General features: G+C 48.0%; 1 protein-coding gene across 6 annotated transcripts in view; it reads left to right on the top strand.

The window, feature by feature from the left end:
- Nucleotides 1–22,710, top strand: part of ARNT2 (aryl hydrocarbon receptor nuclear translocator 2) — a 163,565-nt gene that overhangs the window by 10,361 nt on the left and 130,494 nt on the right. The window contains exon 1 of one of the 6 annotated variants that reach the window (XM_064480650.1): nt 19,585–19,680. The exons of the other annotated variants lie outside the window; for them this stretch is intronic. The gene's annotated coding sequence lies outside the window, so the exon portion shown is untranslated. Of the gene's footprint in view, nt 1–19,584; nt 19,681–22,710 lie in introns of those variants that run through there. 6 annotated transcript variants of the gene reach the window in all.

Genomic DNA, 22,710 nt, shown 5'->3' with positions numbered 1-22,710 from the left:
TTCCCCAAGTGTTAACACGGAGCACATTTGCTTTATCCATTTCTTCGTTTTTTTTTTTCTCTATTTTCCTGAGCAATTTGAGGATGCATAGTAGACATGATGCCCTTTTAATTCTAAATCCTTCAGTGTGTGTTTCCTAAGATAAGGACATCCTCCTGCAGAACTACAGTTTATGACTGAAATCATATATTCATATGATTAATTAGCAGTGCTATCCAAGCCGCAGATCTTACATTTTACCAGTTATTCTTCATAGCCAGAACCATTTTTCCCTCTGGCCCGAGGTTTAACCCAGGCTTACAAGTTATGATGTCTCTTTAGTCTCTTTTAATTCTGGAATAATTGCTCCGTCTTTTTCTTTTCTTTTTTCTTCCCCTTTCATGGCCTTGGTATTTTAGCTGAGTACAGGCCAGTTACTTTGTAAAATATACCTCAGCTTGGTTTTGTTTGATGTTGCCTCACAATTATACTGGGGTTGTGCTTTAAATTTTTTTATCAGAAACACCACACAAGTGTTGTTCTATCATAAGGCTGCGTTTAGCAGGCATTACATAAAAGCGAGTCTTGTAGTTGATGAAGCCAAGGTCCTGTGCAGACAAGGCTAAGGAAAGGTGATTAGTGGTTCCAGATGCCATTCCCTACGTGCTTGGCAAAGCTCTTCTGTGGGTTCTGTACACCATATATAGGCGGCTTCAGATGCTCCTTGTCAGAAGCGGGTCCCAGGGTTTTTTTTTTTTAAGACTGTAAGCATAATACTTTCCTAACTAAATATCAACTTCATTTGACAAAATAATTATAATCTAACTACATAAAGATTGTCATATCTCTAATAAAGTCAATAGGGAGCTGAAGTGTTTAATTACCAACTTTCCTGACATACAAATTGGAAAGCTTTTCAGGTAAGTTGCTCATGTGGAATGCCTGAAACATGCTGCGATTAACAATCGGGTCTTCGTTCAGATGGTAATTAGTGTGTGACCTGCCCTGTTCTTTGTTGCTGGTGCATATCTGGGTCTAGATGTGTATGTGCATTTATTTTAGGAAGTTAATTTGCTATTTCTTCTACATTCCACTCAAAAACAAGTTTGCATTTTATTGTGACTTCATAAAGAAAAACCTAGTGACTTAAAAATCAGATTTTTGGGGTGCATATTTCCTTGCAGAGACTTGCTGAGTTTTTTCCAGAGCCTGAGGGTCCCCCTCCCACCCCTCTTGCCCTTTCCTCCCCTCTCTCCTCCTTCTCTCTTCCCCCTCCTCCCTTGTTCCTTTCTCCCTCTGTCTCTTCCTCCTCCGCCTCCACCTTCTCCACCTTTCTTCCATTTGTCCTCCCTCACCTCTTCCCGCTCTCCCTTCGTCCTTCTCTCCCTCCCCGCTACCACCCGCCTCTTTCATGAAAGACCCAAAGGAACCAGACAGGGTGGAAATGTTCGGTCTGCCCCAGTAGTTAACGGTGGTTCACCTTGCTAGGCAGGTATCTGAAAACCCAGACTCCTGCTGTGTGCTGGGTGATGATGTAAACACTGTCTACTAGGAGACAGTGCAGACGAGGGCTTCAGTTTTCACCTCTAAAATGCAGTGACTCCTTTATAGGGCCCTGACTTGCAGTAGGACCTGTTCTGTGTGCTCAGGATTCCGAGGTGAGCAGGATGCGGCCCTGGGGTTGAGGCAGGCCACCGTGGACCCAGTGACCGTGGCTCGTGGGCTCTCTGGTTACTCACTGCTTTCTTATGTGTACAGTGGGGAGCCTCATTTAGTTGTGGTGAGGAATAAGTGGCTACATTTAACAACGCTCGGGATGGTACCCGGCAGGTGGGAAACACTGGGTAAGCGGTGCCTCTTCTCGCTGTGATTGTTTTTCACAAGGCGTGGAGCGCAGCACAGGGTTCAGAAGTGAAGGACGTCTCTCCAGTTGGGCAAGGAAAATGTGGGGAGCAAATAACCACATGTGCTTATGGAAGGGGGGGCTCTTGTGAAGCAGGCACCCTGGGGCTGCTGGGGCCCTTCTGTGCACGTGGGGATCGTATTCTGTCCTGCTCCCACATTCCTCCTCCGAGGCTCTGTCTGGGAAGGCCCTGGCCCTGCCTCCACTCCTCACGGCCTTGGGACAGCCCCCTCCCCTGCCCTGCTGGACGCCAGGCTTTTCCCCCCTGTCACGTTGTGACTGTCCTTCTCACCGCCTCTGCATCTGCTAGACTTTCTGCCCTGGTCCTGCACCTAAGTCAGCCGAACTCCCTGTCTCCCCTTCCTCTCCTCCCTGTCCTCACTGGCATGGTTGAGGGTGGGGAAAGGGTCGCATTGCCCTAGGACAGCCTCCCTCCTAGCTCCTCCCATGCTCCGGACAAACTGGGGTGGGCCTGGCCGCCCAAGCGGGTCCCCTCTTGATTGCCTAAGGCTGCTGATCTCGGACCCTGTGCCTGGACGCCTGCAAGGTGCCTCTGCAGGTGGTGACTTGGCACCCTTGTCTCCTTCTGCCTCTTTAACTGGCCTCGCTGGACCTCAGGCCGCATCCCGACACAGTTCAGTTTTGTACAACACTTGTGGACAGACTAGGAGTTAGAACGTGTGTCTTTTTTGTTCACGTTTGTTCATTCATCTTCCTTCTACAAATACTCATTAACTGCCTGCCCTTTATTAATCACGATGCTCAAGTGCTGGGAATGCAGTGGTTAGAAAGAACAGCACAATCTGTGCCTTCAAGCGTCTACAGTCTCCTCGAGGGCAGCTCCTTCCCTAGGCTACCCAGGCTGAATGTTCTGGCCCTGGGGACAAACCATTTCCCCAGCTTGGGGTCTGTTAGGCCTGTCTACCACTAGGTGGCGCAGTCACACAGGTCGCTCAGTCCCTGAACCGACCTGCCTCAGAATCAAGAGGGCAGCTTGTGAGCACAGTGCTGCCCCTTCCCACAGGCTCTGTCACTAGGTCAGGATTGGGGGGAGGGGTGACATCTGCATTTCTGACAAGTTCCCAGATGATACTGACGCTGCTGGTCTCTGGACCGACCACCCTTCAGGTCCACAGAAGCAGCTAAGCCAGTATTGTGCCCACTGCCAACTAGCTCACCTGTTTCAGGGCTTCTGGGTCCATGAACTTACTGGCTCTTCCTGATGGTTGGGCTTAACAGTCCCATTGCACAGATGAGGAGAGTGAGGCTTAGATGGCCAACAGCTGGTAAGTGGCAGAGCTGAGTCTGGGCACCCCTCTGGTCCTACATTCACCCTCTGTCCACTGTCACAGTGGCTCTCCCTGGGTGGTTTGGGAGAGAAGGAGGTGGGTGAATGAGTGACCTGTCCCGGGGAGAGGTGAACGAGGGGTGTTAACATTCCGGGCCGCGGGAGAGAGTGGAAAGAGTGCCCGGCGCTGGCCTGGGTGTCTGCTCTCGGGCACCCCTGCTTTTTCTCTCTGGGCCTTGCTTTCCGATCTGTGTGATGAGGAGCTGGGCCCTGGTGTGGGGGTTTGTTTCACTCACTGCGCTGGGTGTTCGGTGGGCGCGTTCAGTCTAGGGACGGTCTGACTTTAGGGCTGAATAATTAAAAAAAATAAATTCTTTCTCTCTGCCCTCTCTTTCTGGAAATTCTGTTAGTTGGACACAGACCTCCGGGGTTGATCCTCTGTCTCTTCTCTCCTTCCCCAGCTCCTTGATTGCTTTTGGGATGTTTATATTTCTTTAGAAAATATTTCTTGGGGGACATCCCTCGGGGGGAATGCCAGCCTTCTGGCCTTAGGGGTTAGAAATTCCTCACTGTCATTAATGGGGTGTCGGAAGGGAGCAGAGGATGACGCACGTGTCACTGTGCTGTCTTTAACTGGAAAATGGTGGCTTTTAAAAGAAGCATCTAGATTCACTTTCTCTTTTAAAAGGAAAAGATTTTCCAATTGGGTAAAACAGCAGAAGCCAAACTATACCATTATGTACTACTGTTTACAACGTGAAAAAAAAATGATTAAAAGGTTTGAAAATAAAAGGTTTGGCCATGGTCTGTCAGGCCACTGCAGACAAAAAGAAAGCTGTGGTCACAATTTTAAAATCAGTGAAGTGGAAGTTATTGTCAAAACATCAAATGATACAAAGAAATTATTACTTTTTAATTTATTGGTTTTGAGCCTTGATGCATCAAACAACATTGTATAACTGATAGGAATTTCTTGTGATAACTTGAGTGTAAACCCTATCTTATTGCTTTATTTTTAGCCATTAAATTAAACCTGTCTCATCCCTTCCAGCTTGGCTATTGAAAGATCCAATCTCACTTCTCCTGAGGAAGATGCTTCCTTTGGTCGTTTATGACACCTCAGACCCTACACAGCTCAGGAAAATTGAAAACAGGCTTCTGGTCTTTGGTCAATTGTGATTCCTAGTGAGATACTCGTTTCCCAGACCTTCACGATCTGATTGAAGGCAGTCTGTTGGCTAGCTGTTGTTAGTCCAGGTGGGCTGTCAGGAAATTGTAGCATTGAAAAATAAAATTAGGAAACTGATGGATGAGTTAAATAGCTACTAAATACAGATGAGTAGGGAATTAATGGATTAGAAAGCAGAATGAAAGAAATGACAGAATTCAGCATAGAGCATATGAAATAGTGCCTATGAGACAAAGAGGCAGGGCTTCCTACTTCTTATGTGAATAAATTAGAATATCAGTCAGATTCTGTAGGGAGAGCAGGGGTGAGGCAGTATTCGAAGAGAAGAGGCTGGTAATTTTCCAGAGCTAGTGAAAGACATTGAGCCTGAGATTCAGAAGCTACAAGTCCCAGGCAAGATAAGTAATAGGAAATCCAAATCTAAACAAAATGTAGTGAAAACAGCACCAAGGACACAGAAAATCCTGCAAGCGGTGACAAAGAACGGGCAGATCACCGCCACAGGAAAGGCAGTGATGGGTGACCCTTGAACAGCAGGGTATTAACTGGTCTATGACCTATAGTCGACCCTCTGCATCCCGGGTTCCTCTACATCCCGGGTTCCTTCGCGTCCGTGAGTTCAACCAACCATGGACCGCGTAGTTCTGTAGTATTTACTATCGAAAACGATCTTTGGTATCAGTGGACCTGTGCAGTTCCAACCCGTGTTAAGGGTCAGCTGTAGATTGATGGGTGGCTTCTCAACAGCAATAATTCAAACCAGAAGACAACAGAAGATTTTCAACATGCTAGTTGAAAATGTAAACCTAGAATTATAAACTTTACAAAATTCTTTTGCGAATAAGAGGAAAATAAAAATACTTCAAAATACACAAATCAAGAGAGTTAGAGACTTCCTCAAAGAAGCTTCTCACAGCTCTCCTCCTGGAAGGCAGTCGTCTTCCAGGGGCTCCAAACGGACGTCCTCAGGAGCAGGGGGTGCTGAGCAAAGAAAGTGATGAACACAGAATAAACGTAAATATGCTTTGACTATAACAAATGATAACATGGCTTTATGGGGTGACCAGAGGTAAAACTGTGCCGGTCAGGATGACCGAACTCTGCTAAGTATGCACAGTCGTATTTCTAGAGTAGTAATTAAATCATATAGAGTGTAAATTTCCAAACTAGTGGAGCAACAAAGAACAGAACGGTGAATATAATCCCCCTCCAATAAAACAGTAACACAGGAGGGGGAAAGAAACAGAAAAAGGTGGGACAAATAAGAAGCAAAAAAAAAAAAAAAAAGTGGTAGAAGTAAATCTGCACATATGAATAGTCCCAATAAATGGACTGATTTTCTGGATTAGGAAACAAAGATTGTCAAACCAGATTTTAAACTATATATAGCCATATGTGGTTTGCAAGAGACATATTTAAAATGTAATATGGGAAAGTGGGAGACTTCCGCTGGGGAAGTTTACAGCTATAACAGAGAATGTTTTATTTGTTGAGGTGGGAATTTGTATAAATTTCATTCCTTTTTATATGTCTTAACATTTTCGATAAATTAAAATTTAAAAACCTGCTTAGGCCAAGTTAAATCACAATGGAGAAAATATTGTTAAAGTGTGTGATGAGGAGTTAATATCAAATGTGTGTATATATGTACACGTGTGTGTATATATGAGAGTGTATGTGAGTCTACAGTGTGTATTTGTAAACAATAAAAGGAAAACTAAAACCTCAAGGGCCATTTTTGAAATAAGGAACTAGACAATTTAGAAAATAAAAAATAATCACAAATCATGTTTAGATTCATTGATAACTAATGAAATAAAAGTCAAAGCAAGGTGTACTTTCGCCTGTCAGTTTGGCAACAGACTATACTTCAATTAAAAAAAAAAAAGCACTGTAAAATCTTGGGTTGGCTAGGAAGTTTGTTTATTTCTAGTGGTAGCAATGTGTAAACTCTTTGATTCAAGTATGCTTGTCGATTTTAAGAAAATAATCAGAGTGAGAAAATATATCATGCTGAAATGATTTTTGCAGTGTTGTTTATAAAAATGGAAGCAATTTAAATGTCCAACAATGACAAATAATGTTTAAATTATTTGTATGTATTTAGGCATTACAATGATGATATACTTCTATTTTTATAGACAGGAAAAAGCATTATGATTTATTGGTTAAAAAAGTAAATTATATAGATAATACGATTTTATTTATATTAAATAATCTGTATTTATTTGTATTTATATACATATGGAAATGGGTCTGGATTCATATTCAACAGAAGAGTAACTATAGTTGTCTAGTTTGTGCTAAGTATATTTTCTAGCTTTTTTGGTCTTATAATTTATAACAGAATGAAAATTTTTAAAAGAGAAATGTGTTCCTGACTTACAGGCTGTATTTTGCATCATGTGATTAAAAAACATTAATGTACATTGGTTTGCATGTATTCTAGCTCTATCCCTTACTTAGCTGTGTGACTTTAGGCAGATTACTTAGCCTCCTAACTTTGGCTTTCTCATCTATAAAATGGGATAATAACAATACCTACCTTCTGGAGCAGTTGAGCTGAGCTGTGGTGATGAGGCAGTGAATGTAATGTGTTTAGCCCAATGGAGGATGGTGTCTGTGCCCAGTAGATGGTAGCTGTTCCCATCGTTGGAATCATCCTGGATCTGAGGACCATTTCCACATGGAGCTGAGAAATTATTCTCAAATGGTCTGAGTGATGGCAGCACTGAGCAGTGAGTCTGAAGCACCCAGCAGTTCCTAGGAACACGTACTTGTCAAAGTCAGGAGTCACATAATCAGTTATGTCACATGTCTTAGTGTCTATTGAGATAAGCACAGTGTTCTTTTTTTTTTTTCTTATTTAAGCTATTAATAAATTTCCTAATGCTGAGTTATCTGCATCTTCCTGGAATAAAAGGTACATGATAACATTTCATGGTTCTTTTAATATTACTATGGTAAGGTATGCTGGATTTGATTTGCTAAGATTTCATTTAGAGCTTTTCTATCCATATTAATGAGTGAGATTTTTCTGCAAATATAGAATTTGTAGTGTAGTCAGTGAAGCATTGTGCTTGTCAAATAATTTATCATATATACAAATAACAAATATTTATTGTGTGTGTGAGAGAGTGGGGGAGAAGGAGGAGGAGGAGGGAGGAGTAGGGGGAGATGCCAAGAAAATAAAATAACAATGTATTTGTCAGGATTCTTTCACTCTCAAGAGACAGACAGCCCAGTTCCAACTAGCTTAAACCGAGCACACAGGAACTGTTCGTAGAACTAGGAGAGCCAGGTGGGCGTCTGGCGTCAGGTGGTGATGTGGAGGCGCTGGCATTGCACCTGCAGTACCGTATCTCTCTCCTTTGCTCCCTTAGCCCTTCCCACTGGTGCTGGTTTTAATCTCAGGCAGGCTCTCCCCGAGCGGTGGTTCAGTGACATCTGAACTCCAGCAGAAGTCAGACGGTATCGCTGAGCCGGGGTCTGTGGCCAGGGGGCGCAGTGCTCTGGCTGACCAGATCTGGGCGTGTGCCCACCCCAAGAGCCCTCACGTGGTCCCACTCACCTGAGGCACACGGGCTGTGACTGGGAGAGGAGGGGACGTATCTCAGATGTTCTCAGCACTGTCAGTAAAGGGAAGAAGGGGATGGGACAGGCGTACAGCAGGTGATTTTCCCTGGTTGGTCGGATGCTTTTGTGTCTGGGTTTTGGTTGCTTCATTTGGTTTGCACTCCACTCCCGTGAAGTTTTACTTTATGTCATTTTGCTCCCATTTTTGTTGAGGAGATGTTCAGAAGCTTTCCCACTCCGGCAGGACGGTAGAGCGGTTGAGTCAGGTCTGAGCTGAGGACTCCTCTGCTTCTCCAGTCAGGACGGCCGGGCCACTTCTTCCGGGGCACCCTCACGGGCCAACCTGGGTGGTGTCATTGGCAGTGTCCCACGTGGTTTTATTATGGCAGCCCCTTGTCTGTAACGTTCAGACAAAACCTACCTGCAGGCGGAAGCCAACGCTCTCTTACTGCTCCCCTGTCACCTGGAACCTTTCCTTTTCAGTGGTCTGAGTCATAATTTTTCTTTGGTTTATTGACAAAACAGTTTTACTCTTTTTCCCCAAAACAGTCCTAAGGAAAAAAAGCAAACAGACAAACAGAATGGATCTCTAATTTGTCTCACAGACTCAGGCTTCCAGACACAACTGAGACCCAGAATCTTTGCCTCTAAGATAGGAAAGTGGTTGCTCTCTGTGGTTGCTTCCAAGGATCTGACGTGAATTTTGTAAAATTCCTTGTGAAAAATAAACCTTATTTTGCAGCACAGAGCACTGAATTTTGAAGGGTCAAATAAGACATACAACAAATGAGCTGTTAAAAACATATCACAGAGATGTTTTTGCAAAGTAACTTGGGATATTGGGCCATATCCAACTACTCTTGACCAAATCTTGGCTTTTGGTTTTTTTTTTTGTTTTTTTGCTTAATAATGTTGAAGATCTGCTCCTAGTAGCCTTGTTTCTGTCAAGAGGAACACGAACAAGATAATCAAGATGAACAGGGACTCAGGTGTCTTTAAATAGCTCAAGACGAGAATGCCCTTGCCAGGAGCCTGGGGTGCTATGTAATTTTTGACTTCTTTAGTGTGTAGCAGACTTCCTGTTTCTGCAAGCATGGTTCTCTAAAGGGCTGCTTTTAAATTTGAAATCCTAGCAGACACGTTTCTCTCCCACTATCTTTGATGAAGATGGCTATTTCCGTAGCATTTCCACAGGGTGACCTCTGAGAGTCACGGTCCATATCTGCTGTCTATCTATTTCAGGTTCCTGAGTCGATTCACGAGACTTGACTTTTTGATGATGGCCATTTTGACTGTTGTGAGGTGATTCCTCACTGTAGTTTTGATTTGCATTTCTTCAATAATTAGTGATGTTGAGCATCTTTTCATGTGCCTGTTGGCCATCTGTATGTCTTCTTTGGAGAAATGTCTGTTTAGATCTTCTGCTCATTTTTTTTGATTGGGTTGTTTGTTTTTTTTTTGATATTGAATTGTGTGAGCTGCTTGTATATTTTGAAAATTAGTCCCTCGTCAGTCACATTGTTTGCAAATATTTTCTCCCATTCTGTAGGTTGTCTTTTCGTTTTGTTTATGGTTTCCTTTGCTGTGCAAAAGCTTTTAAGTTTAATTAGGTCCCATTTGTTTATTTTTATTCTTATTTCCATTACTCTAGGAGACAGATCCAAAAAAATATTGCTGCAATTTATGTCAAAGAGTGTTCTGCCTATGTTTTCCTCTAGGAATTTTATAGTATCCAGTCTTACATTTAGGTCTTTAATCTATTTTGAGTTTATTTTTGTATATAGTGTTAGAGAATGTTCTAATTTCATTCTTTTACATGTAGATGTCCAGTTTTCCCAGCACCACTTATTGAAGAGACCGGGAGGAAGATTCTTGAGGTCTGTGCTTCTTCTCAAGATAAATATGGACTATTGGTAGCTCCTCAACCACACCTTGGTCATGCTGGTCCCCATATTTCCTACTGAGAGCATAGCTGGACGAGCAGGGTTGGGTTTTAGGGTGTCATCCTAATGATACATAGAACAGCAATCACAGGAGCCCGAGGCTGCCACCAGAATTCAGTTCCCCTTGACCTTCTTTCCATCAGAGCAAAACCCAGCTTCTTAGTGGCCCCTTTCGCCCAAGGCTACTACATAGGCAAGGGCAGGGCCAAGGGAAGGGAGGACTTGGTTAACCCAAGAGTGTGACCATTGGTCATTGGGTTGTTTTCCCTCAGTGTCCGTGAACAGAAAGAGTCGTCATTACTCTTAACCTGGTTAAATGACCTTGTTTAGAACACATTTTGCAAATGAAGGATGTTCTTTTCCACTAGGTGCTGTTGACCAGCAGTATCAGTTGGCTCGGGCTGCCATGACAAAACACCATAGACTGGATGCCTTAACAACAGAAATTTATTGGAGGCTCACAGTTTGGAGGCTGGGAAGTCCAAGATCAAGGGGCCAGCCTGTTTGGTTCCTAATGAGAGCTCACTTTCTAGGCTGTAGATGGTCACCTTGCTGTGTCCTCACATGGCGGAGAAAGAGAGGAAGCAAGCTCTTCGGTGCCTCTTCTCGTAAGGACGCATCATGGAGCCTTTACCCTCCAGCTCTCAGCAAAACCTAATCACCTCCCTAAAGCCCCCCTCCAGATATCACCGTGTTAGGTTTTAGGGCTTCAACGTCTGACTTCTGAGGGGACACAGTTCAGTCCATAGCACGAGCACAGGATCATTCTTGTTAGATGCTCTAGTAGGAGTGATCCATGTTTGGGGCAGTACAGGTCATAAGTCCGGGTGGGAAAAGTGGGAAGAAACGGACGTCAGGAGGGGGAGTGAGCCGGCGAGTGACCCGAGGGTTAGGGCTCTGTGCCTCGTTCTGCTAAGACCTGAGCACGTGTGCTTTGCGTCTGTGTCTACCTCTCTTCTTAGACACGTTTAAAACTTATTTCTTGGTTCACAGCTCAGATTGGTTCTGTATTGGACTGTCCCGCTCAGTTTTGAGCTTGAGGGCAGTGCCCGCTATGGTACCCGATGCAAGATGAATGCTTAGAAAACCTTAGAGGAATGAAAGCAGGGAGTTTTGAGCCTCAGGATTGAAAACAAGTGAGATTTTGCTGATAGAAGTCATCTTATCAAATGGTTTGGAAGGAAAAACTGAGTTCAGTTGTAGATTATAGAGGCTGAGGTTAACCGTGATACCTCGAGTCGTATATTAATGCCAAGTAGGTGAAGGTCAGGTAATCATGCGTCTTAGGAAGCTCCAGGTCGTTTATCTTAACCCTGCAGTCCCAGCAGGAATCCCTGTGGCAGAGCCGTGGCCCGGCAGTCCTCCAGGCCTTGCTTGGCGCACTCCGGGCGACTCGCTTGTAAGGCGTTCACACAGTTCCATCCTGGCTCTTGGAAAGTTCTCTGCTACACTTCAGTTCTACTGTATTTTCTCCTTCTTCTTGAATCTGTCGTCTGAGGGATTACAGGCCACGTCGCGCTTCCCTTCCTGCTGCCTGTCCCACCCCAGCTCTGCCTCCCACTGTCTCTCTGTGTCCCATCGTTAGAGCCCCACCTTCACGACTGGTCCTGACAGTGGTGGGGCAGTCTCCGTCTGTCTGTCATATTTACCTGTGGGCTTAGTCTGGGGACTTAAACACCACTGGTATTTGCATAATGAAAATTGTACTTGTGAATGACTGAGTGGAAGATTCCACGTGGGCCAGAGGCCCAAATTTTGGGTGCTTCCCTCCAACCCTGCAGGAGGCAGTGCTGTGGAGTCGTTCACTCCGACCATGTCTGTGCGTGGACTCAGACGGCTCTAGGGGACTGCTGAGCAGTGTGACCAGTGCGCACACGTGCGTTGCCATGTTGACCTACTAACACTTCCTTGGACGTTCTCTCATGAGGCATGGGTACCTGGGCTGCAGAATGTGCAGGTAGAGGGGTCAGCGTGTGGCTCACCCAGTTTTACAGGTGAGCAGGGAAGGAACTGGATGCTTTCCCATGTTCCAGCCACAGCATCGTGTTCAGCCTTACTCCACAAGTGTGCGGGGATTATCTCGGTTGCTTGAAGCCACTGTCCGCAGAAGTGCCCTCAGTTGATAAATGTGGAGACTGAGGCTGAAGGAGCGCCAAGGTCACACGGAGGAAGAAGTGCCAGGACTGAGACTGTAAGCTTTGTGCCCCACGTCCCTGACACGTGTCTTCACTTTACCTGGAGCCAGTTCTCTCTTCTGAAAGAGATGAAGAGGATTCCGAGGAACCAGAGAACCACTCTTGGTTCAAAGCAAACATTCTCCCTTTCATATACAGTTCCCAACTTCCATGCTCCGTCGTCTGCCCACATCTGGCCTTTGGATCTAGAAGTAGACAAAAATTTTTCAACGTGTAGTGAACTGAACCCTCAGTATTTACTTGGCACGTACTTCATGTCAGGAAGTGGTTTGGAAAAGATGGAAGATTTACTTGATACAATATAAGTCACCAGAAGGTTCTTTCTTCTCAGAATGCCTTCTCCACATCCCAGACCTCCTCTTAGGGTAGAAAGCAGAGGACATGAACTGCACGGATGTAGCTTTTTAGAACAAAGGAATGCTGTGGCCCAAGACTGCTTGGTCAAATTTCCCGGCAGGGCCTCTGCCCAGTGGAGAAATCCAGGCCCTTTCTCTGTGCCAGCGGGGATCATGGCCGCCCTTCTGTCCTAGGAAGTAGCAGGGACCCTCCTGCACCCCCTGCCAGCATGTCCTCCCTTCCCTGCTCTGCCCCCGCCCCCCCCACCGGAGTCACAGCCACAGGATGTCACTGTCACATGAGAAGTGCCAACAGGGCAGCCTGCGAGGGACCCCCAGCCGTCATCAGGCTCTTCCCATCCCCTCGGGAAGCTGCTCTTGTCGCTCAGGCCTCCTCCCCAGGACGAGGTGAGCCTGGCACCACCATGGCTTCCTAGGGCTTCTGGCTCGATCCCACAGCTGTGACTGGGCTTTCTAGGGTCACCCTCTGGGCTGAGTCAACAGGCCATGTGACTACATGTGTGTGGTCCCGGCTCTGAGACGTGTTCCGACTGAGATCTATGTGGTCTGCCTGCTTCCCAGGCCCCATCAGACTCGACTCTCACCTGTGTCCCAGCCGTGCTGGCCAGTTTCCTTCCGGACTCCACATCAGCAGTAGATGGTATGTAAATGACGCCTGTCTGCCAATTTATCCACACCGACGTTTGAATTTCATATAATTTTCATGTCTCAAAATATTATTCTTCTGTGGTTTTTTTCCAACCATTCAAAAATGTAAAAATCATTCTTAGCTTGTGAGCCATAGAAAAACAGGAGGCAGGTCAGATGTGGTCCATCAGCCATTATTTGCAACCTCTGGTCTAAGCAAATAAGCCCACACATCCTGCCCAAGAAGGTCCCAGGAGAAGCTGAGGAATCTCCTACCTCTAGTTCAGCTGACCAGTGGGCAAAGCGTCTCTCCCCTGCTGTGGCCCAGAGACGCAAATGAACGGCAGCAAGTGTGCGCATTTCATCCCAGTCCACACCCTGCAGGAGCAGTAGCTGGATGGGAAACAGATGTTGCATTTTGACCTATTGAGAAAAAAACCCCAGTCTTTTGAGGTTGAGCTCCCGGGGGAGAACAGCGTTGGTTCTCCACCATGTTAGACCCTCACAATGTCTGGGGTCCATTCCATTGGGCCATCTGAGGAGGGGACCTTGGCTGCCACACCTGGGCTTGTCCCCAAGGCTGAGGACAAGGAGATGCCTGGGCAGGGATCAAGGGGTGGCTGGTCACTTCAGAGAGCCGCTTCTGCTGCGTGGCCTCCTGCCAGATGTTCCCCACCCAGCAGACACCCAGCATGGGCTAAGAGGGCTCCAGACTCCGGGTGATCTTTGAAGAAGGACTGAAGATGCAAAGCCTGCCCTCGGGCACCTGGAGAGCTGGTGGGCCAGCAGGAGCTGCCCACCACAGGGCAGGCCGATGACGAAGGCTGCAGAGACCCGCAGAAGCAGCTGGATGAGCGGGAACAGCGCTACCGAGGCTGGGAAAACAGCTGGACAGGATGGAGAGATGAGGGCCTTGCAGTAAGAAATGGGAGTCTCCTGGCCACGAGACTGGAGGGGAAAACGCACAAGAGAGAGGACAAGAGAAGATGAAATGACAGAGAGAGGAGTTGGGCCTGACCGGCAAGAGCTGCCAGTCCAACTGCATCCGTCCGTCCCCACACTCAGTCCCAATGAGGGACTGTCCCTGGAGCGAGTGTTCTGGGAGGAGACAGGGCAGGCTCACAGCAGGCAGGGCCTCCTCTGTGCTGCCCTCAGGATCCTGAAGGAAGCCTCACTGCTCCCGGGGAAAGGGCAAGGGAAGCGGCTGGCGGGAAGAAGGCCTTGGGAAGGCTGCCCAGGAGGTGGGGCAGGGGCTGGATCTGGTCCTGCATCCAACCCCTGTCATAGCCCTATTGTCCCCAGCAACCCACCTGCTCGGAAGAGAGCTGGAGCGTCCGGAAGGAGACCGTGCAGGGTGGGCGGAGGACCTGCTGTTCACAAGCCCTGGGCTGCCGACTGCACGGGGACGATTTGGGGTTTGGGACTCTGGTTTTGTTGTTGCCTTTATTTGGGGTGGTGGTGACAGGTGGCAGGTTGGTATTTCTTTAGAAAAATTCCACTGTGTCGGTTTCCCTGACCGATGTCCACTCCCCCACGCGAGGATCACGATACTGGATCCTGATGAAGGATATAAACGAAGATGAGGGAAGTATTGGCTGGGGGAAAATCCCCTGGGACACGGTCTGGGGCGGGAGGACGTGGGATTCATCCCTGTGCACACAGCACGCAGGACAGGGCCCAGCACAGAGCCAGGCAGGCCGCGCTCACCGTGGGGATGGCCCGGGAGAGGTGTGCAGGCTTTCCCGTGCGCCCGGGCCCCACCCCCGCCCCGGGGCCCGCCAGGCTGCAGCGGCTTGGGTGGGCAGCTGGGGGATTATAGCGCTTCATTCCCACGCTCCCGATTCTGATTATTTCTCTGTGTCACTAAAGCAAAAGACCATCACAGTAGAGAAAAACCCCAGAGTCACAATTAATATCCTTGAAGGATCAGGCCGACCCCAGCCCTTCAGACACACTGGGAGCCAGGAAGGAGAGCCTGAATTGACTCACATGTCAAACTGAGGTTGGACGCCCGGCATCTGCGGTGCCTCCGGCTCTGTCCCTTTTGGGCTTGTTCTTCCTGGCTCTGGGCTGTCCCCAGAAGGAATGCGTCCCAAGAGCTTCCCAATGGGAAGGACTCTGACTTGGGAGCTTTGCTAAGGTTTGGCTCATTCGACTGTACAAATGGCACATGGTTGATTTTTCCGTCTCCCCTGAGCCCGCCACCTTTGGTAGCATAACCTCAGAGCCTGTGGCCTGCGAAGCTCCAATACCTCCTCCCTGATCTGCACACGGCGGCGTGTGGTCTGGTTTACTGTTTGTCCCACTCTCCTTCAAAGGTGTCCTTACTTGGGTGATAATCGATGAGGACGCAGTATCTGTGAGACTCAAGTCTGACTCGCCTTGTCTGTTTCTGACTGGTTAAACTGTGCCCACCACAAACCCACCAGCTTGCCGCCCCCAGGGCCCCTGGGCCTTCCCACCGGCTGCCGCTCAGTGCACGTCAGGCTCGGAACTTAGCTGGGTGTCACTTCCCACGCACCCCTCGCCCTTCCTGCCCTCACCTCAGGGCTCCATCCTTCTCTGTTTTCAGGACTTGCGCTGGGCCTGGTACCGGGCAAGCGTGGACACCTTTGAAAGGGGGGAACGGCCCTGAGTTTAGGACCCGGCTGCGTCTCTGAGTGGTACCAAGTGGCATAACGGGTCCCCTCTCTGGGACAGGATGTGGGCCTTCGCTCCCCATCGCCCAGCGGCGTGGAGAAGTCAGGGATTGCGGAGGGGGCAGGAGTGCCCCCTGGGGGGACACGCACGTCCCTCTGGCCACTGCCGTACCTTGCCCCACTTCTGAGCTGGCGGCAGCACCTCCCTCACCGCGAATGACTGCTTTCCTGATACTTCTTGGCTGGAGTCTCACCTTCTCTGCCTCTCTTCTCCTGTTCTTCCCTCCTCTTGTCTGGCCTCATCTCCCCGTTCCTTACACTGGCCTGAGTATTTTGGATTGTTTATCGTGTACATTGACTACTGTTCTGATCAGAAGATTAATAAATACAAGCCCACCCAGGGAACTGGAGCGATGATGCTTCTGTCACGACCCTGCTGGGGGACTCAGCACATACTTCGTCTTGGAACCATGCCCACTCCCCTCCCACCGCCCCTTCGCTTCCTCCCGGGTGAGCTGTAGGTGGCTGCACGACTTCCCAGCTGCCGGCCTCCGTTCCGCCTCCCCAGCTCTGTTTTGGGTGCCCAAGTAGCCTGCCCACGGGGTCCAGCATCCTGCATCTCTCGTTTGCTTTCTGTTCAACCACCTGCATTGCATTCTATTCATAAGAGTACTGTGTTCTAAGTTTTAACAAGTTAGAGATTATAGAAAGTGATACGTAGGAAATAAAAATAATAGGTAATCTTAACTATTCAGGTATTAGCTTTGTCCCCTTTTTAGTGTATTTACCCCAAGACGCACGTGAGCGCACACACAGCCTTTCTCTCCCTACTGTGTGTACCTGTTAGAGGTGCGTTGAATTACATCAGTTGGACCTAATGCTGAATTGTGAGCATCAAAGTCAGCGTTTGGCTGTCATTGAGGCTGGAGCTGAGTGTCACCATCATTGAGTGAAAATCTGACATTTTAACGTAATTAGGTCTTATGACCATTTTACTATTGTTTATAGGTGGCAGTCACACGGTAAACATCTGACGTCCAGCTCAGGAAGGGGCGTATCTGGGCACCGGGCGCTGTCCACCGCTGAGTGCTCCCTGGCCGTCACACTGCAGTCGGTGACACTAAATAGATGTTCGTTTGAAACTGAGTTTGGTGGAGAAGCAAGCGCTATTGGGGGTACTTCATACTTCCCTAACCTTTTCTTTTCTTTTCGCACTTTGTTTTCTTAATTGCATCTAGATTGATGATGACTTATTACAGATCATCTTGGTGCACTTGATTTTGACGGTTATCAGGTAGCAAAGTCCACGATTAATTCATCCTTGTACAGATATGAAAACTTCCAAATAACAATTTTTTGAAAGATGCATGACCTAAATAAAAAAACTATAAAAAATTTTAAATCCCGGTACATTTTTTATTGCTCCGTAGGTCAGTACATATACCAAACAACTCCACATAGATGTTGATGATAGCCTACTCTGATGATCTCTTTTATTCTGCTTTGTAGTATTATTTATGGTTCTATTGCCATCTTAGCTTAAAGAAGATAGAACGGTCTAAAGGCAGCAAGCTATGCATTCTCAATATTTGTATTATTCCCCCATTTTCTCTTACATTTAAGTATTTGAAAGTTCTTAATAAGTTTTGTACATAAAATTAATAGCTTTCACCTTATGGGCATGAATTATCACACATTATACTCCTACAGTGGTGTATCATGAAACTATCGGACTGGGAGAATTGAAACATGTCTTACCTACAGGGAGACTTTCGATCTTAGCTCACCTGGAATGTCTCTTCATATCTGAAAGTGAAGCTTCGGGCCTGAACAGTAAGTCCATGTGCGTGCCTGGTCCATGGTATTGCTGTTGACATACTGTCGATGCAGACGTCACCCATGTGATCATAGGGGCATTGATTACACACAGGTTCAGCAATGCCAGAAACCATCCTGAAATAGGTATTCCGCTGCTTGTCCTTTCAAAGGCCAAGGCATTCATCCCAAAGCCAAGGCCAAACAGTAGGGCAAATACAGTGACTGAAGCTGAATTTTGATGGATTCCCAGACAAATGTGTTTGCCTGTAAGATTTTGTGTCCTGCTCTGTTAATGTACCCTTAACGTTTCCCGGTAACATTATTCTTTCAAATCGTGGTATTTAATGGCTGAGTGATTTTTATCTGTGTGGGTATTCCATAATTTATTAGCTTTTGGGTTTATGTCAGACATTTTAGTTCATTTGGTTTCTGTTCAACTTCAGACTGTACTTGGACACTCAGCACGCATCTGAGTCATTCATTTTCTTCCTTACCCTTCATATCCTTGGCCACCATGCCAAACAAAGCCTCTGCAGTAATCGAGAACTGGCCTCTTTCGTTTTATACAGGAAGGTCTCTCACAGATTTGTAGACAGTTTCATCTCTCCTCCTGCCTCAAGGATGCTCCTCCAAGCAGACAAGTATGTCTCCTCAGCAGGTTCCCCTCAGGGTGGCATCTGAACTCTCCACCATCTCATGGCTCTTTCTTGTGTTTTTGGACGTGGAGAATCAAAGCTTTAAGCCCCCTTGTGAGCTCTTCCACCACCAGCCCACACACACCCTGCACCTTCTCCTCGAGGTCTGTCCTGCTGCTTTGGGCTTCTGACCCTGACGACTCGGGCCGTGGTGGGCCACAGCCTGGGTTTTAGCTGAGGCTCCCTTTAAGATCTTGTTAGGGGCAGCCTGTTCCCTCCACCCCAGTGTTCTAGCCTGCTTCTGCCTGGCTGATGAGACCCACCTTCCTCTCATGGGCTCCGGCTGTTGTATTGGATGCAAGCATGAGACAGGTCGTGGGAGGAGGTCCCACTGCGGTTAACAGCAGCCCTTGCTTGTCGTCTCACAGAGCAGGGCCGGGTTGAGTGCGGAGTTCACTCTTACTGTCTTGCTCCAGAGTCACAACCTCAACAGTACCCTCCCTCCCTTTCTTCTGCTGAATTACTCGTGCCCGTCTTCTTGCTCGGTCTGTGTTTTCACCCTTTGTGTAAAGCTCGGTGCAGGGATGCTGGGGCTTTGGCCAGCGGGGTGGGCGTGGACACTCATTGGGAACGTGGATGCTAGCACCTCGCGGCTCTGCTGCAGTGCCTGCGTTCCCCAGGACACATGCCCACTCGAGCCAGGGAGCAGGGCTCTGCCCAAGCCAGCATTGCAAGCTGAGGTTGAAGGGCATCTCTCCAGGCTGTCTTGGGCTTGGGATGGTTCCAGTTCCCTAATGCCAAACCTGCTTGCTTGCTGAGAGTGAGTGGCTCAGGCCCACAGCCAGGGCTCCGTGTCCAGGTGGGTGGCACCACCTGATGGAGGCAGGACCTGGCCCCTTCCTCCTTGCCTGAGTCCGTCGGCCATCTCTGCCCACGCCTGCTCCCTCCTGTTCTTCTGCAGAGACCCCCACCCAGCCTGCCTTTGGCTGAGGGACGCCTTACAGAGGATGCACAGCTGGTTAAAGTCTAGCAAGGGCCAGGAGTCAGAGTCTCCTGGGCTCAGTCTGATGATTTTTCTGTAGATTGTGCTACAAAAATCCCACCCCACAGAGGGCCTTTGGGAGTCATGTGCCCTGCCTTCCTTCCAGAAGTGGGAGGGACCCTTCCTCACTTGCACATCAGGAGGGGCCCTTTTTGATCCCTCCTGGTAATGTTTGGCTAACAGTCTAGATTTTTCCAACATATACTGTGGTTGCACAAGAAATCCAAGTCACCGATTTTTCAGAACCTAAGCAGTTAACGTTAGAAATTTTGCTGCAAATAAATTGATCAGTATGCAAGACAGTTGTCACGGCTGAATCATGGTCCACAGTTAAGGTAAACAGATCTGTGATGACATTTTCTGAGCGGAATACAAATGCAGCTCATTTCCTCCCAGAGGTTTCTGACATTTCTTCTACACGGATAACAGATTCTCCCAAGAAGGTGTTGGTCATAAGGAAGAAAGATCTTTGTTTAATCCCTCTGAAAAGGTAGGGCTCTGATATTTGATGTGCTTTCTGTGAAAAGAATTGTTTTAAGAGAGATGAATAGCGAGGAGAGGGTTTTTCTTGAGTTAGCTGCCTCCCCTCCCTCCCTCCCAACCATGAAGAGACCCGTTTGGGGTTTTATTTGAATGGTTATTAACATATTATGTTATTGTGTTGTGAAAGTTTGCATGTCATTGATTTTTTTTTTCCAATGTGAAGATCAAGGGGTGTTTTTCGTATTTAAAGGCATATAAGGTAATGGGGGTGAGGGGAGAAGCAAAATTTTAAAAAATTCCCTCTTGTTCTTTTCATCTGTAATGCTCTCAAGTTTCACATTTTCCCCCAGGTTTTTGCTGCCTGTTCTGTATTTTAGGAATTCTGCACAATATGTCTGCATTGGAAATGGGAAATAGTGTTTGGCTAGATGCTGCATCATAAGCCAGATATGTTCTCTGTATTATGGTGAAGCTCTCAAAATCCTTAGTTTGTCCTGATGTTGAAATGAACTGAAAACCTGCCTGCAGCCTTGGGTAAGGGCAGGCCGTCATTCCATCTCCATGTGTGAAGGGAAACGATATTTCTGGGGGAGATACTTGCGTGCGGGGTGGGACTGCTGTAGAGAGAGAGATTTCAGTCTATTTGTGCATCTGTCATTGATTATGCTCAGGGACCCTGAGCAAGGGTCTATACAAGAGGGTTGCATTTGAGGTGGGCAAATAATTCCAGATCCTGTCGGGAGTTGCAGCTGGGGTAAGAGGCCAGAAAGCTCCAGTGACTGGACGTGAACAAGAGGGCACGCCCCTCACAGCAGGGGCATGAATGAGTCTGCTCGGAAGTTCTGGAACAATCCAAGGAATATGTTCAGGAAAAGGGCATCTTTTATGTCATGCTTCACTCCTCCCTAAAGCCTTTCTGCCGTCCATTGCCAGGATAGCACAGGTGTGGCCTCCTGCAGGAAGCTTTCTTGGATCTTCCCAGTCGTTCCCACAACCGAGTGTCCAGTCTCTTGCACAGCACACAGCTCTCAGTATGAAATTACCTGGCTCCATATCTCCATCACACTCAAGACTGAATCTTTCAGAGGCCAGATGGGGTCCTTTCATCTCTGACTGTCCGGCTTCTAATACAGAGACGGGTCTGGTGATGGGGCATGGGGAGCTGCATCCCACAGAGTCAGAGCTTTGCAAATGTTACTTATAATCGAAACAGGTCCCATTTTCTTACAGCAGCTTCTGCCGAAGAAAGGGATGTCCTGCTTAACCCCATTTCTTAGTTGGATAATAGATGGAGAAACTGAGTCACGTAGTGATAAAGCCAGGTCTAGAACTGGATGCCTGTTAAGCACCTGGCCCGCTGAGCAAGTGGATGGAGAAAGGCATAAGTGCCCACGCCTCTACTTGCCACAGCCCTCAGGTATCCTGTGTATGGCCTGGTAGATGTATGTACATCCAACCAACCCAACCATATTTTTCTTCCTCCTCCAGAAATTTTTTTGCCCCATTCAGTCTCAGTGTAGGAGGATCAGGTGACCGAGGCTTTTTAGAACCTTCCCTTTCTGGGCAGTGACGGTGACACATCATGTATTTTGAGGCATTGACATCATCTCCTTCCTCCTGAATGCCCTCTTTGCAGCTCCATCTTTCAGGTCCTGTCATCTTTCACCTGGACTGCTGTGACCTGCATTCATTCACAGAAGTACAGGTACAATGCGAATGAGTCACCAGGGACCAGACCTAGACCGGGAGGGGATGGGATTGGCCAGGGACAGGCTTCCTTGGAAAAGTGATGTTTGAGTTGAATCTAAAAGTCTGTTAGGAGTTAACTTGGTGAAGAGAGGGAAGAGAGCTTTCTGACCTCAGGACATATGTGCAAAGGCCCTGAGGTAGGAGGGAACATGATGTGTTCATAAAACTGATAGGGCAGTGTGGCCAGAGCCGGAGAGGGGCGCAGGAGAGGTGGACAGCAGCCTGACTACACAGGAACTGACTGATCATGGCAGGGAACTCCACATGTGTGCTCAGAGCAAAGAGAAACTGCTGGAGGATACAGGCAAGGGCGGGCCCGGTCAGGTCGGGCTCCCGTGTGGAGAGCAGTGGCAGGGAGACCAAGGGAGGTCCTGCAGTAGGCCAGCAGCAGAACCCAGAGGATGGAGAGACCTTTAGGAGGTGACAGCAGGACTTGATGACCAGATTTGGGAATCATCAGCAGAGAAATGGTCTGGATGCCAGTGTCTTAGTGAGTTCCCCTGGAGGGAGGGTAAGTAGGGAAGAGGAAGCTGCGTAACTGCTTGGAGGTCTGGTAGAGGAGGGGGGCTTGCAAAGGAGGCAAGCAGGAGGGGCCTGTGAGCTGGAAGGGAGGGGATGTGGCCCTGCGAACACAGGAGACAGGTCTGGTGATGGGGCGTGGGGAGCTGCATCCCACTGAGACGGCCCGGGCAGAGAGGGAACCATTTGCCTTCGTAGGATGTGACCCCTGTGATAATGGCAGCTTCCTAGTGGGGTGACAGGGACAGAGGCTTGATCGCCGGGGGTTGCAGGCAGAATGGGAGATGAGCAGACCCTGAGGGGAAACATGAAGAGGGAGCAGTGACTTTGCCACACGTGGCGACTTTTCCTGGTACAGTTGACAGTCCCTCATCCATTTTTAAGGTTGATTTGAATTTGAATGTGTGGTGTTCTCATCGGTAGGATGCATTCGTGTCCCCGTGCGGTGCTAGAGCCTCTCCTATTGAAGTGTGGTCAGCCCTCAACTGCGTGGGAACGTCCAGGGGCTGACTGTGACCTTCACTGCCCTTTCAGTTGAATTCCTTGCAGGTGTCCGCTGGGGTTGCCCAAAGGGAACCAGAGTCGAGAGGGCATGGATGATTTGTCCAGGGTTTCCGGGCTCCCTTGCTGGCCTGTGTCAACTCTCTGAAGGCGGCGTGGGGCCGTGGGGCCCTTGGGCTGTGATGAGGGCACGTACACTTGCTCAGATGAAGCTCTACATGGGAGAGAGCATGTTGTCAGCAAGGAAGACGCTGTGTCCACGCCAGTC

This window comes from Camelus dromedarius, chromosome 29, assembly GCF_036321535.1.
Source record: "Camelus dromedarius isolate mCamDro1 chromosome 29, mCamDro1.pat, whole genome shotgun sequence".
Classification (NCBI taxonomy): domain Eukaryota; kingdom Metazoa; phylum Chordata; class Mammalia; order Artiodactyla; family Camelidae; genus Camelus; species Camelus dromedarius.
This window is presented reverse-complemented; position numbering and strand designations above follow the sequence as displayed.